The sequence below is a fragment of the Schistocerca americana genome, chromosome 2, assembly GCF_021461395.2.
Source record: "Schistocerca americana isolate TAMUIC-IGC-003095 chromosome 2, iqSchAmer2.1, whole genome shotgun sequence".
NCBI classification, from domain to species: Eukaryota; Metazoa; Arthropoda; class Insecta; order Orthoptera; family Acrididae; genus Schistocerca; species Schistocerca americana.
The window spans coordinates 982,430,280-982,447,400 of NC_060120.1; the positions used below are offsets into that span (position 1 = coordinate 982,430,280).

Here is a 17,121-nt window from a genome sequence, read left to right on the forward strand (position 1 = left end):
CATTTGTATACACGTTGAATAAGATTAGACCCAATCCTTGTGGAAGACCGTTTTTCTGTAGTCTCCATCGATTCCGCTACCCATGAAAATCAACGAAGAACCTGCCGTTTTGCAGAATTGCTGCGATGTACCTGGTTATATATATTGTATACCTTAAATAGTAGTAGCTGATGGTTGATAGCGTCATAGGCAGCTGGTAAGTCGACAAAAACAACCTCTGTCACCTTACGAGCTTCAAATGTATTTTCTATGAACTGCGCAAGATTCAGCAGTAGTCCATTGCAGCTTTTACCAGGACGAAATCCAGGTTGTTGAGGGATTAGCTGAGGGTCGACTACAGGTTGATCATTCTTTCCAGCAGTTTGTATAGATGGTAGAGTGATGAAACTGGTCTAAAATTCCTTGGATTTTTTCCCTTCTTTATCAGGTTTCAGCAAATCAATCACTCGGCTCTTCCGCCATATCTTTGGAATTTTAGGCCGCTCACACAATTGCAGTACCCATTTCTTTGTTGTTACGCCAAAGTGCTTAATTTACTATGTTCGTATATCATCTAAGGCAGCTATTTTTCCATTTTTACTTTGTTAAATAGCCTTATCTAATTCTTCCATGGTGAGTGATGTTGTAAGCAGATTGTCCTCCTCTTGCTCTCCTCTTTGCAATTTTGGCTTTTGGATTTGTGGGTTGCCTTCCTATTCAGGAATAAATGAAGTGCTATTTTATAGGCTGCAATGTTATGCTGTACAGCGGTCTCAGATGGATGTTTGAGGAGTCTCGATGTTATATAACTGTCTCTTTTTAGATCCAAGTTTTCTATGGTTTTAATCCATTGATACCATTTTATCTTTCTTATACAAGTAATGAGTTTTTCCCTGCTTCCACAGTAGCTTCACTGAAAGGATGCTCTTCAAATATCATGCTGTATTCTATGAGTAGGATGGCTTGCTCTGATGTAAATGCGGGAATGTGGGATGTTCGACAACAATAAGGAAGCAACATTCTAGAACAGATCCTTACAGCAGTAGTGAAGGTGTCACAATGTTATGGCGCTAGTCACTTCGACGTCGAGCAATTCTGCAAACATCGCCCAGCATGCTCTTCTAAAATTAAACCTCCTTCGAAAAGGTGCTTTGCGAGATCTAACACTCTTACGTTAATTGTTGTGATTTAGGATCCAGGAAGTGATATCAGACATTTTGACAGTACAGCGTGTGTGTGAAAAATGGTGTTGCATTATCCTGTCAGCTGAATTGCTATAATGAATCATGTAATGACTGTCCACTACAACGTATCACAATCTTCCATTTGTATTTACAGTTTTGGAGTAATCTGTTACAATTTTGTCGATTTTTTTCCAGTATTATAAACACATTTCCTTCAAAATGGTCGTCCAGAGACAAACATAAATACGAACCTCTAAATGTTTAACAGTTATAACAGTGAATTGTTTAGACAAATTACACTGATAGCTCACATTTATAACCTTCAACCGTGTTAACCATGAAACACATCAACTGCAAACATCATTAATACCCCATGCTTCAATAATTTCCCACACCCACTTGTGATTCTACCACTCATAGGATGAGAATAGCGCAGGTACGCACTTTTGTTTAAGCAATCAAAATGCGAGGAGAAGTCCCACGATCATGGCACGTCAGCCAGTAATAGGCCATCTCGCACCATTCCCAGTGCCACTCCAGTGTGACAAGACAGCTGCCAATTTGCATTTGAGATGCCGCCAGCCAATGGTCAGCAGCGCCAACAGAATTAAAACCCCTTACTCCATACACACACGGCGGCTGTAGGCTTTAGAGCAGAGAACCCATTGTATAACCTGTCAGTACTTGCCTATGCGTCAGGAAGCACACTACAGAGAGCTGAAAACATGTGTAGTGGACATTTTAAATACAGGGGCAATCTTAAAATATATCAATTCTTATGTAATACTTCTTTCGGACTTTAGGATTATTTCCAGAAATGAGACTTCATAAAGATTCAGTCACACTGATATATTTTCTCAATAGCAAGAACTGTAGAAAAACATTCTTACCTCAGTTGTACTGTAAAAAAACTCGTCATTCTCCAATGGCAGATCGATCGAGGGGGTCGCACTCCACGCTTTAGACGCTGTTGACATATTACAAGTATCAGTCCATGAACTAAACGATTGTAAAGAGGAATTTTACGTCGTCATTCGATGGAATGGGTCAAAATTACTCTAAGAAAACAAATATCTGGGTACGAAAACTATGTTAATTCTTGCATACTTATTTATACACAGAAAACAACTTCCTCTTTATTAGTGCTTGGTGTAGTTTCAATAGCACCCAGCTTAACTTGCAGCTTACAATTTAAATCTACATGCGAATCGTCTATTTCTTTCTCCAAACAATTATTTGACAAAAACATAGCGGGTATATTCTCGAATTCTGATACGTATCTCACTTTTATCTAAAGCCTCTGTATGTACCCTAGTCTATTTTATCTTATCTTTATGATAACTATGTCAAATATGTGATAGTGGGGGCTAGAGCTGCCAACTCTATCCACTGGATCATTTGCACTTACATCATTTAACCCACGTTCTTGTTATTCAAGAGAGTGAGAATATTGTTGGGAAACTTCCGTATCGTTAGAGTGCGGAGGTACTGTAACAAATATATCTGAAAAGGCCGTACACAGAATTACGGTTTGCGATGTGTTGGAAGTCGGTTCGTATTTGAGCTAGGAACATGGTGTGAAATGTTTTTGCTTTAGCCTGGACCAGTGGCTATTTGCACAGCCATTCGACCATCTGTCTTACTGTAGTACAGCATATTAAGTAAGGTTTGAACGACAAACCGGCGCTGGCGCCCAGGCAAATTAATTCCTTTTGCAAAAAATTTTAATTTGTCTGAAATTAATGGTCAGCTAATAGAATTACTTGTATGTGCACCGTTCGGTTTCCACGTGCAAAACCGTCCATGAAACATTTTTCTGAAAGGTTTTTGAAGCCTGAAACTTCTGTTCTTTAAGCCTCTACGAATCGGTTGTAACTTGGCACGACCGTAGATAAATGGATAAAGTCAAAATGAGGCTTTTTCAAATTTAATAATTTTTATCCGTTGTCGAGATACGATGGTTTCAATTCGAGCTAAATCTAGTACGTGAAATGAATGTGCAAAAACGGTTTAAAGTGAATCAAAGAAATTACAAATGATTTATTCTTACGATAAAATTGAAAACTTACTTTCAAAAATCTTTCTCCATTCGGATTCTACGAGAAAAAAAATCGCGCTACTTCTATGTTTCAGATTTGTGCGAATCGTCTTAAATATTGTAAGAAGGTAAACAAATACATGTAATTAACGGTCGCCCTGTTGTCTTGTGAAAGCTTTGTCCGTTGCCACGATATAAGCAACATGGTTCAAAAGACAATAATAAACCTATACCACGTCAGTCGTCACCCGAGTCAACAAAAATTTACATCGGTTGCCAAGCTATGACTGTCTAATGTCAAAATTGAAGCTGAAATCCAGAATGAAAAATGCTCGTACATAGCACAAAAAAGCCATTATGTCCTGGGCATTGTTAGGGAAGTAAAAGAGAGGAACTAACTTTTCGACCTATCTGGCAACTTCAAAGACAGTTAAATCAGAACATCTTGACATATCCACACTTTTTTACAAGTTATCACTACTTCCTCAGCGCGGTGAGCTCTCTTAGCTTCACGGTGTTGGCACACCTACATCACGCAATTTTTAGGCTAAAATTTCTGATACTGTGCCGAAAATCCAGATTAGCCAGCCATAGAAAACATTGTATATTATCACATGGTGGAAGAGCATACGTGTAGTAGCTTAAAAAGGTTTCTGAGTGGAAAATTTATGGGTATGGGCTTGGTCCTATGGGGGGACGCTAAAACAATATTTTTTTGTTTGTGGGTTGATTTTTGACTGAGAGGACCATTTTTCCGCCAAACCCAATCCCTGTTCCATGTATGGTGAGGGTGTAAGAACACTTCGCGACCGCGATGCGGCAGCCACGAGTGCTGTACTGGAACTCGGTTCAGTACCCGTGGCTGCCGCATCGCAGTCGCGAAGTGGGGCAGAGGCAGTTCCAGATAAGTTTTACAGTCTGACGATAATTTATGGATTTGTAGTTTTAGCTTGACGATATCCACTATGGAAAAACGGTAGTTACTGTTATTCTGAAGAAGGTTGGGTTATCCCGACTGAAACCTAGGTAAATTCCAGGTAAACGGTGCAACTGAAGCTGTTGATTATTAAAATTAAAATTACTAGTAAAGCAGAAGTTTCAGAAATGAGAACAGCGAGAAACTTGGGGATCAAAAAGCATATTAAGTTTAGGAATTCTGCTACCTAGGCAGCAAACAAAGGACGACTTCAGAACCAGCCTAGGACTAGCAAAAAAGCCATTCATAGCGAAGAAAAGTCTACTAGTATTAAACATAGGTCTTAATTCGAGGAATAAATTTCTGAGAATGTACGTCAGAGCGCAGAATTGTACGGTTGTGAGAAACGGACTGTGGGAAATCCAGAACAGAAGAGAATCGAAGCATTTGAGATGTGATGCTGTAGAAGAATGTTGAAACTTTGGTGGACTGAAAAGGTAAGGGACGAGGAGGTTTACCACAGAGTCGGCGAGAAAAGGAATACATAGAACACACTGTCAAGAAGTGAACCAATGATAGGACTCATGTTAAGTCATCAGGGAATAACTTCCTTGGTACTAGAGAGAGTTGTATAGACTAAAAACTGTAGAAGACAGGAATTGGAATGCATATAGCAAATAATTGAGAACATAGGTTAAAAGTGCTACTCTAAGATGAAACGGTTGGGGCAGGAGAGGAATCTGTGGTGGGCCGCATGAGACCAGTCTGAAAACTGATGACTAAAAAAGAAAGAAAATTCCCTGTATAACACTACTGTTACAACAAATTTTCGTGGGTGTACGCTACCAGCTCTCCTGCTGCACATTCTTGTGAAATTTCCGTACAGAACTTCATGTTTACAACTTCTGCAAACGAGTGACCATTAAGTGCTGTTATTCAGTTGGTTTTAAGCTCTGAACACGGTTGTTCTGTTGCTAAATGCACAATATCCAGTCCAGCACATTTAGATACAATATAACTATCCTTTGTAAGCAGTTCCAGACGGGAATGGAACTTGATAGACAGATTTTTCGTGTGCCTTTTAATGTAATAAACTTGCTCCCACCCATCGGTTTCGGCTGGGACTCCAACACATGGCCATTTACCAGTGCTATTAACAGTAAATTTAGATATTTTATTTTCTCCAGCCGTAGCCAGATTTCGCCATACACTGTATTTAAAGCAATGCGTAAGCCTCGCTGGAACATCTGCAATAGCTTTTTCTTGTTCCAATTTCAGTTTGTATTCCTTCTTTATGGAAGTTGTCTTCGCCCTATACTCCAGTTTTCGTTTTTTGGCTTCGATCTCTTTCATTTCCAACTTTCGTGTTCGTACGCACCCCACAGTAACTGCACTTAAAGGCGTAACTTTTATAATGCGAAATGATTTAAATCCATGTGATACAGTTACTCTCTTGTTTAGGACTTGTGGGATAACATTGTGAGTATTAGTACCAGTTCGGCGGTATCCATATCTGACGGTATTGTGCAGTGGCGCACTGAGGCATTCCATTGATGGTACCAAAAGAAAACAACATAGTTTGGTAGCATCGAACATATTACGGAATTATGTCGATGATTCATATATTTCATAAGATATTATATCAAACAAGACGTATAGAGAAACAGAAATAAGCTCTTATTAGAACAGCGCCCTTCTTATGCACTGTAAGAGATTGATATATTCCTGTAAAGTGATGGCAAGTGTTTGTATAAAAGAGAGAGAGAGAAGTTGCTTTAGCTATCTTTGTCACATATCATCATAAGATATAAAACGTAACGCTAACTCCGAAAATCTCTCTCGCACACATAAATCTACACACGCGCACACATATGAACAGCACAATTCTTCACTTGTCACAAGATATGTTCGGTCATTTCAACGTGGCAGCCGTAAGCAGGGGGTGTTTTGATTTACAGCTGTCAAAGGGCATTTCCGCTTAAGAGGACAGATTAACGTACTCCCATCGGCATGATGAAGAAGATATCCATCAGATCATGCAACGTTCTGCCACTGCGCCAGCGTGCAGTGCCGATGTTCACGTGCGCATTTCAGTGGTAGTTACCGATGTCATGGTGTTAACACCGGCTCATGCATGGGTCGTCGGCAGCGGATTCCAATTGTTAGGAGTGTTCTGGGCACTTTTGGTGGTGGTGGTGGTGGTTAGTGTTTAACGTCCCGTCGAGAACGAGGTCATTAGAGACGGAGCGCAAGCTCGGGTTAGGGAAGGAAATCGGCCGTGCCCTTTCAAAGGAACCATCCCGGCATTTGCCTGAAACGATTTAGGAAAATCACGGAAAACCTAAATCAGGATGGCCGGAGACGGGATTGAACCGCCGTCCTCCCGAATCCGAGTCCAGTGTGCTAACCACTGCGCCACCTCGCTCGGTCTGGGCACTTTTGTGTTCAGACACACTTGAACTCTGCCCAGCGTTAAAGTCTGATGTTAGTTCCGCAAAGGTTCGCCGCCTGTCCTGTTGTACCAGTGTGTCCAGCCTACAACGTTCGAAATCTGAAATCGAGAATGGCCGCCCAACCCCACGACATCTACTGTGGTTTCAGTTTGGTTTCATTACTCACCACAGCACTCCTCGAACACCCGACAACTCGTGCAGTTTCGGAAATGCTCGTGTCGAGCCTTCGAGCCTTCACTATCTGCCCTCGGTCAAACTCAGACAGGTCGTGCGCCTTCCCCATTCTACACATGGATAGCACGCTCACTGACACTACATGCACCGTTCGTGTGTCTGACTAGAAGTCAGGTGATGCTACTATCGCCTGGACTGATTTATATCTATAGTTAGTCGGTGGTCATTATGCTCTGGCCCATTAGCGTATATGCAGTGTCTGTTCTTCAGGAAATGTCCAAAAGAACAGACATTTTGACACGGTACCCATTACCAATCAGGGTAAAAATGAATTACTACATGTAGATGTTAGTGGGCATTGATTTACATCTGTGGGGAAAGTTGAAAATGTGTGCTGGACTAGAATTCTAGCCCGCGTCTCCCACTTACTAGACAGACGCTCTGACGGCTGAGCTCTGACCGCTGGGCTTTGTAGTACGAATGAGAGAGGAGAAAGACTCATTGAGTTCTGCAGTAAATTTCAGCTAGTAACAGGCGTACTTTGCTCAAGACTCGTAAGAGGACGAGGTATACTTGAAAAAGGCTGGGAGACACGAGAAGATTCCACTTCGATTACATCATGGTCAGGCAGAGATTTCGAAACCCAATGTTGGATTGTAAGCCGTAGCCAGCAGATAACGGTTTCGGATCACAATTTAGTAATGATGAAGAGTAGGCTGAAGTTTAAGAGACCTGTCAGGAACAATCAATGCGCAAAGATGTGGGGTATGAGAATACTAAGGAATGAAGAGATACACTTGAAGTTCTGTGAAACTATAGACACTGCGATAGTGAATAACTCAGTAGGCAGCTCAGTTGGAGAGGAGTGGACGTGTCTAAAATAGACAGTCACAGAAGTTGGGAAGAAAAACGTAGGTTCAAATATGGGAACTGCAAAGAAACCACGCGTAACATAACAAATACTTCAATTGAGCGATGAAAGAAGAAAGTACAAAAATGTTCAGGTCAGTGCAGGAATACAGAAATACAAGTCTCTTAGGAATGAAATAAACAGGAAGTGCAGGGAAGGTAAGACGAAATGGCTGCATGAAGAAGGTGACGAAATAGAAAAAGATGTTATTGTCGGAAGGACTGATTCAGTATACAGGAAAGTCAAAACCGCCTTCGGTGACATTAAAAACAAGGGCTGTAACATTACGAGTGCAATAGGAGTTTCACTGTTACATGCTGAGGAGAGAGTGGCTAAGTGGAAAAAGTACACTGAAGCCCCCATGAGTGGGAGGATTTGCCTGATGACGTGATAGAAGAAATAGAAGGCGACACGAAAGAGATATGGAATCCAGTATTAGAATCAAAATTTCAAACAACTTTGGAAGGCTTGAGATCAAATAAGGCAGAAGGGATAGATAAAGTTCCATCGGAATTCCTAAGATGACTGGGGAAGCCAGAACGAAATCGCTATCCACGTCTGTGGGCAGAATGTTTAAGGTTGGCGATATACCATCAGACTTCCGTAAAAATGTTACCCACTAGATTCCCAAGATTGCAAAGGCCGAAAAGTGTGAGAATTATCGCACAATCTGCTTAACAGTTCAAGCAACCAAGACGTGGACAAGAATTATATTCAAAAAAATGGAAAATGAAACCGAGGAGCCGGCCGCGGTGGCCGAGCGGTTCTCGTCGCTGCAGTCTGGAACCGCGCGACCACTATGGTCCCAGGTTCGAATCCTGCCTCGGGCATGGATGTGTGTGATGTCCTTAGGTTAGTTAGGTTTAAGTAGTTCTAAGTTCTAGGGGACTGATGACCTCAGAAGTTAAGTCCCATAGTGCTCAGAGCCATTTTTTTGAAACCGAGGAGTTTGGGTTTAGGAAAGGGGTTGGGTTGTTTGGGGGAGAAGATCAGACAGCGAGGTCATTGGTCTCATCGGATTAGGGAAGGACGGGGAAGGAAGTCGGCTTTGCCCTTTCAAAGGACCCATCCGGGCATTTGCCTGGAGAGATTTAGGGAAATCACGGAAAACCTAAATCAAGATGGCCGGACGCGGGATTGAAGCGTCATCTTCCCGAATGCGAGTCCAGTGTGTTAGCCACTGGGCCACCTCGCTCGCTCTTTAGGAAAGGCAAAGGCGCCAGAGGCAGCTCTGATGTTGCGGTTGATAATGGAAGGAAGACTAAAGAAAAATCAAGACACGTTTATAGGATCTGTCGACCTGGCAAAAGCGTTCGACAGTGTAAAATGGTGCAAGGTGTTTGAAATTATAAGAAAAACATGGGTAAGCAGGGAATAGGAGGTAAACTGAAAACCTCTGAATTATATCGCCTAGAAGAACTGGTGGAAGAAACAGAGCTAATTGTGAAAGCCATAAAAGACACAGCTTGCAGGGGAAGAAACTTAGATATGTGTTGGAATTCGAGAACATACCTTCTTCGTACCTGTCAAATTACTGGATCGTGCACGAATTATAAAGTCCTATGTACATTTAAATTGTAAGTTAAAAGATTAAGCTGGATGTTATTAAAACTACACCAAATAAAAATGAAAAGAGAGTGGTTTTGCGTGTGAATCTAAATGCAAGAATTAAAAAAGTTTGAGTATATATTATGCCTTCTTATCCGCTACCCTGGCAAAATCCTAAAAAGTTTTCCATTTATGATGATCTGTCTGTGTGGGATGTGGGTTGTTGTACGTCTTGAAAAGTAGCTGAAATTAGATACTTGAAACTGTAGCGGCTCACTATATGACTTCGAGGTCCTATATTTCCGGTTTTCTTCTCTTTCTTGTATGTGACGTACTAACCGTGCTTATGGGTTATTATTCCAGTAAACAAACAACGGAACACAACACGCAGACTGACATTTCTTCCGCATGCAGAGAGGCTTACCATTTTAATATGACAAAAGGCTGCTATGGTGCATTTCCGAATGACTGTTTAAAGTTTATATTCCATCAGTTGCAAACCTGAAAACGGTTGTTATGTTCTTACAGCCTGAAATTTACTTGCAGCTCGTATGTTCTGGGACGGAATATCACAGCATTCAGAATCCAAATAAAGGGCACAATAGAAAGCTATAGCTGTGCTTTGGCCCTGTGCAAGATTCCTTAATTATCTTAAACAACACTTAACAGTATTTATGATATGCTCCACTCTATCCCGTGCCGTTTGCTTCTTATAAATTATGCAAACATGAAATTACGGGTAACTTTTTACGTCTTTCTTGGCTAGAGAGCGCGGTATTACCAAGTTGGAGACCACATCAGAATAAATGATGGATCTGATCCCTGCGCAAGACCGTTTAGGTATGTACATGACGAATTATGCCTTTCTTTGCAATAGCTCTGTATGGAATGTACCTGTCACTTTGGCAAGTACTGGTAATTCCATACCGCTACTGCTGCTGCAATCACATTATTTCGTCTCTGTTTTCCGCGTGTTATGACGTCGATATCTTCGTCTCTGCAACCTGGCACTGTCTGCTGTCACACTTTAACACGTGTTGTGACACTTGTTTAGCATTTATACCAATGGAGGATGGTCATAAAAAGTCTTGCGGGAGGGGTAGCACGATAGTTCATTGTGCTTGTAAGGAGTATAGAATCGAATTTTCGTAGTGATTTTTTAATATTACCATAAACATGTATTTTAATGATTCATACGGATAGTTTAGATGTGTCAATATTTTATTGTGCTTGGAAAGAGTGAGACGTTTCACGATATATAGTAAGTCTATTTTAAAAGATATCGACTAACTTTGTCTCTGGAAATGTCACATCTCTCACTGTTACCGTCTTTGGTCTTTTGGTTAAAAGCAGTACATACTCTTCTGTAGCCTAAGTAATATTTTGTAGTAAAAACGCCTTATTTCTTCCTTCCTTCTACAATAAGACAATTGCTTTGTGCGTGTGTTTATGGTATAATAGTTGGTTACAGCTCTTTATTTTCGCGATCCATACTTTCTGGAAATGCGACTGCACAGATTAAATATATACTTAACGTACTGAGACGCCACTGCAACATGAACATCGTACTTTTAGCGCTGTTGACGTAGTTCTACTATGTTGTGAGGAATATTATAGGGAAAATTACGTCTATAAAGATTTTAGGGAGCTCTCTCACTGCCAATTGTTACTATTGTTCACATCCTTCAGTAGGCTTGTGTCTTTTGTAATAATAGCAATAACTAGCAATCAGTAGCATTGCTTATATTGTTTGTAGCAGATAACAAGACACGTTACAAGTGTTCCTCCTATAGTCGTGCTTGAGAATAATTTAAATGTGGAAATACTTAATTTTAGGGTGTGCTGTGTCGTACATCAATAGTAGGTCGACATTCAGTCTGCCTATTTTCACGATTAGGGCAGTGTTTTTTAGCTAACACGCATTTTTCTGCAGTTATAAGCCTGGTCAGGTTAGTTTTACGACATGGAATTATTAGGCCTAACATCTAAAATGTCAACTGTTATTGGACGTGGAAATTTAGCATTGGCGTCGATACATTAGAATTTTGGGCACTGATTTGGCGACCATATGTATATGTGCAAATTATCTCAGGCTTTATTTAACACTGCAGCCTTTTTTGCAATATTGTGACATCACATTCATTGATTTGAGTATTACAGTATTTTTCATGAATTAACATCAACAAGCAATGCAAACATCGCATTTTGTGCACTGCTGACGTATTTTGCAGACATTTCAGAAATTCTCCAACACCATGGGTGTGAAAAATAATTAATTTATGACTCTGTTGCGTTTTTTAACTGTGCAACAATCCATTTGTGGCAGTACGAAATGGTGATCGAATTTCCCTTGCATAGTCACATGCTGGTGGCACTAAGCACTCGTTTTTTACAGTGCAGCCATCTGCTGGTGACAGGAGCAAGCAGAATGTGAAAGAGGACTTGCTTTTATTTGCATTTTAGAGGCTTGTCGAATGGTATTGATGGTTTCAACAAATACGATTTCTATTTTGTTATTTATATTTTGGAAGCACATTCTGGGTTTTAATTAACTGTAGAGAATTATGCTATCTACTCTTTCCAATATTCCATGAGGAATGATATATAGCCGGCCGTAGTGGCCGTGCGGCTCTGGGCGCTACAGTCTGGAGCCGAGCGACCGCTACGGTCGCAGGTTCGAATCCTGCCTCGGGCATGGATGTGTGTGATGCCCTTAAGTTAATTAGGTTTAATTAGTTCTAAGTTCTAGGCGACTGATGACCTCAGAGGAATGGTATATAGCTTCAAATGAAATTTGGCAATATGGGAAACAGTTCTTAAACGAATTTTTGGAAGTCAGTAAAGCAAACATTGTTGATTAGTTTACCATATTTGGCTGCCGAGAAGGGGTGCGTCAGGGTGGGTGTGGCCCATGGGGGCTTCATGTTCCCCTAGAAAAAATTATCATTTCCAAGATACATCATGTAATAGCATATAATACTGCAAACTCAGTTCGGAGAGGAAATGTCCGTGAGTTGCTTCAGGGTCTCCCTATCAAGATGAAGCCAGGCATTGAAGATTAGATCCCATGGAGCTACCTAAGTGTGGGGAAAAATTATGATACTTTTGACCTACTGTTCCAAATCATGCCAGATTTTCCCTAAGGGATTAAGATCGGTTAATTTAGTAGGCCAACAAGGTGCCTGGGTGTTCGTCCAACCAGTAACGCATGCATGCATGCATGCATGCATGCATGCTTGGAGGTAGGCCTGTGAACATGCATGTTTTCATCTTGGAAGGTGGAGTGTTCATAATATACTGGTCATGAAGATACAGAAAAAGGGATAAAACTTGTTTAATGTCCCCTCCAGCAGACAGTGATGAGGGCAGACGAACTAGCGTGGGGGACTGCCGCTGGATAGTGCAGAAACCTGTCACGAAGGGTGCCTGTGGCGCATAGAGTGTGCGGACCTGGTGAAGGTGCTTTGCTGCAGACGGCAGTGGGCTGGGCAGGCCAGTGCTTACCTGAAATTCGACCACGGTAGACCTCTCCTTGTACTTCGTGCTTGGCCATTACCTGTTCCTGTGCCTGTCTTTAAGTGATTTATGACCCTCTGCATCTCATTGATTGACCCAAACGGCGATGTAGTTTTCCTGTCACGGAATTCTGTTCCCCAACTCTTATGGAGTCATCATTGGCCCATGAAGTATCCACACCAGTCGTGTAGTGTAGTGGCGTTGTCCCACTTTTGCAGATACTAAAACCTGATCACTGGGAATAAATAAACATCCCGGTTCATGTTTTTTGTAATCTGAATGACTAGGCCCGTAATAATGTTACCAAAAATACCCCCAAGCGATCACAGAACCTCCTATGCCCTGAGTAAACCGTCCAATTTAGATCTATACACCATTTAGATTGTTTTCACAGCAAATTGTAGAAATAGCTCCATTTGAATCATATACAACTGCTCGCTACACGTACCTAAAGACTGGAAAAGTTGCACAGGTCCCACCACTATGCAAGGAAGGAAATAGTAGTAATAATGTGAATTATAAACTCACATGATTGATATCCATTTGTAGTAGGATTCTGAAACATGTACTTTGTTCTAACGTTGAAATGTTTCGAAAGGAACCATCTATTGAACATAACCAGCACGGTTCCATAAAATGTCGTTCTCGTGAAACATTGCTGCATCTTTATAAACAAGAAGTAATTTCTAGATTTTCAGGAGGCTTTCGTCACCGATCCTCACAAGCAGCTACTAATCAAATTGCGTGCCTATGGAGCATCGTTTGAGTTGTGCGACCGAATTTGTGATTTCCTGTCGTAGATTGTAGCAATAGTAGTAATCTAGGGAAATCTAAGTGATATTTGCTCCCCCCCCCCTCCCCTGCCCCAAGGAAGTGTCATAGGCTTCTAATGTTCTTAATCTATATGAATAATTTATTACACGATCAAGGGCCCTCTTAGGCTAGTTGTAAACTATGCTGTTGTGTACCGTGTAGTAAAGTCATCAGAATATCAAACAGAATTACAAAATGATTTAGACAAGATATCTGCACGATGCGAAAAGTGAAAATGGACGCGAAACGATAAACAGTGTGAGGTTCTCTAGATGAGTATTAAAAAATTAAGGTCAAAGCTCGATTACACGAAAAATAAAGCAAATTTAAAGGTCGTCGTTTAAACTAAATATCTCGCAATTTCAATTACGAACAACGTAAACTGGAACTATTACATAGAAAATGTTGTGAGAAAGTTGTATCAAATACAGGGTTTTATTGGCAGAAGACTTATAAGCTCGAACAAATCTGCGAAAGATGTTGTCTACGCTACTATTCTGCGCGAAGGAGAACGTCGAGAAAGTCTTACGTAAGTGCAACTCGTTTTGTGTTATCGAGCTATCATGGATATGATAAGCGAGTTGGGGTGACAATCAATAAATCAAAGGTTTTTTTTCGTCGCGTTAAGATCTTTTTCCGAGATTACAGTCACTAGCTTCCTCCTTTCAATGACGAAATATTTTGTTAATTCCCTCATATAGAAAATAAATGAAATAAGAGAAATCAGAGCTCACTCGGAAAGGTTTAGAGATTCATTTTTCCCACGCACTACTCGAGAGTGGATCGATGGAGAAATAGTCTGAAAGCAGTTCTATGAACCTTCAGCCAAAGAGTTACGTGTGAACTACCTAGTAATCATGTGAACATACGCCGCGAATCACCTAAAATTTGCAGCGCAAATATTGTGGAAATGGAAAGTGCTATTGATGTGGAGTTTCCACAGAGCGAATTGGTAACAGGAGGCTCGTATTGTAACCGATCAACAGATTGTAATAATTTTTGTGTTAGCAGAAGAGCCAACACCGTGCTACGTGGAGGCCGAGTGCACGCGTTTTAGCTCACGCAGGCTGGCGTGAGGAGGGAAGAACTATACTGACTTGAGGTCTGGAACATGACAAGGATGAGAATTCAGAAAGCGGACGTAATTACTTTCATACTTAGCTTTAATCCATTAATGATGAACGTCGATCTTGACGCTACATGATTCACAATATTATCTGTTCAGAATACATTCTTGAAGTTATTATAGTAACTGAATATGGCGCCTTGCTAGGTCGTAGCAAATGACGTAGCTGAAGGCCATGCTAAACTGTCGTCTCTGCAAATGAGAGCGTATGTAGACAGTGAACCATCGCTAGAAAAGTCGGCTGTACAACTGGGGCGAATGCTAGGGAGTCTCTCTAGACTAGACCTGCCGTGTGGCGGCGCTCGGTCTGCAATCACCGATAGTGGCGACACGCAGGTCCAATGTATACTAACGGACCGCGGCCGATTTAAAGGCTACCACCCAGCAAGTGTGGTGTCTGGAGGTGACACCACAATATACTTAGCAAGTGTACATTTCTGTGCAAATGGAACAATGCCAATTGACAACAAACTAAAAATAGAGTAAAATTGAATGCCAATGGTGTTTGGTGCAGGACTCTAGCGAGACTCGTTTACGAGATATTGTGTTTGAAAATATATAATACATGTATAATACCTGTTGTAACCCACGAAAAATAACAACACAAGTGCATCCACCAAGTATGTAGATCCTGACCACCAACGCGACAACTGACCATCACAGGATGTGTTTAAAATGACCACCGGCAGCGCCAATACATGCTTCCAGTCTGGCATAGAACGACGGCTGCACACGTGCTAGCGTTTGAGGCTGCAGCTAGTAACACGTCGTTGCATATCGTCTGGTGTACTTGGTATATCCTTGAAGACGGCATCATTCAGCTTTTTTCACAGAAGAAGGTCTACAGGCGGCAAATCCGGGAAACGGGCCGGCTAAGGACAGGTACTCTGCTCCCAGTACAGCGATTTGGAGACAATTCGTGAAGGTATGCTGTAGCGCTTCGTACACTATAGGTTGGACAACCGTCATGTTGCTGGCACAGTTTCCTCCTAGTCTGCAGAAAAACGTCTTCTAGCTTCCGTGGAAACTGCTCTGTTAGGAGGCTACGATATTTGTGCGCGTTCAGTGTTCCGCCTATGAAAAATGGGCCTATGACCTGATGATACACTATCCCACACCACACGTTTTCACTCCATGGACGCTGATGTTCCACCTGTCGAAGCCAACGTGGATCGTCAAGAGACCAATAGCGCATGTTTTGGTTGTTTACCTGGCCATGAACGGTAAATGTGGCTTCATAACTAAACAAGATACATGATACATCAGGAGTATCCTGTCTACTGGGACATCTTGCCGCATGCGCCATACAAGAACGAACTGCATTCTGCGTATCCTCTCTTCATACACCATGAGCATGGTGGATTTTTCTGCATTGGTGAATCCTATCGTCCACTCACGACCTACTGCTTGGACTGTCACACACTAATTGACCAGCAAGTTGAAATGCAGTCAAGGAACACACAAGCACACTGTAAGCAAACAAAAACTGTTGTGACTTGGCAAGACAGCCAAGCCACTATGAGAGGAAGCCGAAAGGCACGCTTTTAAGCTCACGCAGGCTGGCGTGAGGTCTGGAACAGTTAAAGGAGTTGAGTCTGGTAAAAAAAGTACGTAGCTTCTGGAATACTTAACTTTAATCCATAATTGGTGAACATCGGTCTGACGGTACATGCATCACAAGATAAATAGCAAATGATAATGGCGCCTTGCTAGGTCGTAGCAAATGACGTAGCTGAAGGCTATGCTAACTATCATTTCGGCAAATGAGAGCGTAATTTGTCAGTGAACCATCGCTAGCAAAGTCGGCTGTACAACTGGGGCGAGTGCTAGGAAGTCTCTCTAGACCTGCCGTGTGGCGGCGCCCGGTCTGCAATCACTGATAGTGGCGACACGCGGGTCCGACGTATACTAGCGGACCGCGGCCGATTTAAAGGCTACCACCTAGCAAGTGTGGTGTCTGGCGGCGACACCACAAAAACATCTTACCTAGCAAGTACGCAGGCTGAATGGTAGAAACAAGCGCAGGTGTGGAAATTTTTCAAAATACGATATCTCGTAAACGAGTTGAACTAGAGTCATGCAACAAACACAACTGACATTTTAATTTACCCTGCTTTCGATTTGTTAATATCAATAGGGATTGTTCCATTTAAAAATGTTTATGTATGCATAAAAAATACACTTTGTAAATGTTATTTCAATTTTTTGATTGGCTAACAATACGAGCCCCTGTTTACTAATACACTCTGTGAAAACCGCACACCAATAGCACTTTCCATTTCCGCAATATATGCGTTGCAAGGTTTAGTAATAGAAGTAATAGAACCCAGTACGTTTTCCTGGATGATGAGTGTCCATTGGAGGTGAGGGTATCATCTGGAGTGCCCCAGGGAAGTGTGGTAGGTCCGCTGTTGTTTTCTATCTACATAAATGATCTTTTGGATAGGGTGGATAGCAATGTGCA

The 17,121-nt window shown here is 41.6% G+C and overlaps 1 protein-coding gene across 1 annotated transcript in view; it reads left to right on the forward strand.

The window, feature by feature from the left end:
* Positions 1-17,121, forward strand: part of LOC124594588 — a 265,908-nt gene that overhangs the window by 29,815 nt on the left and 218,972 nt on the right. The window lies entirely within an intron of this gene.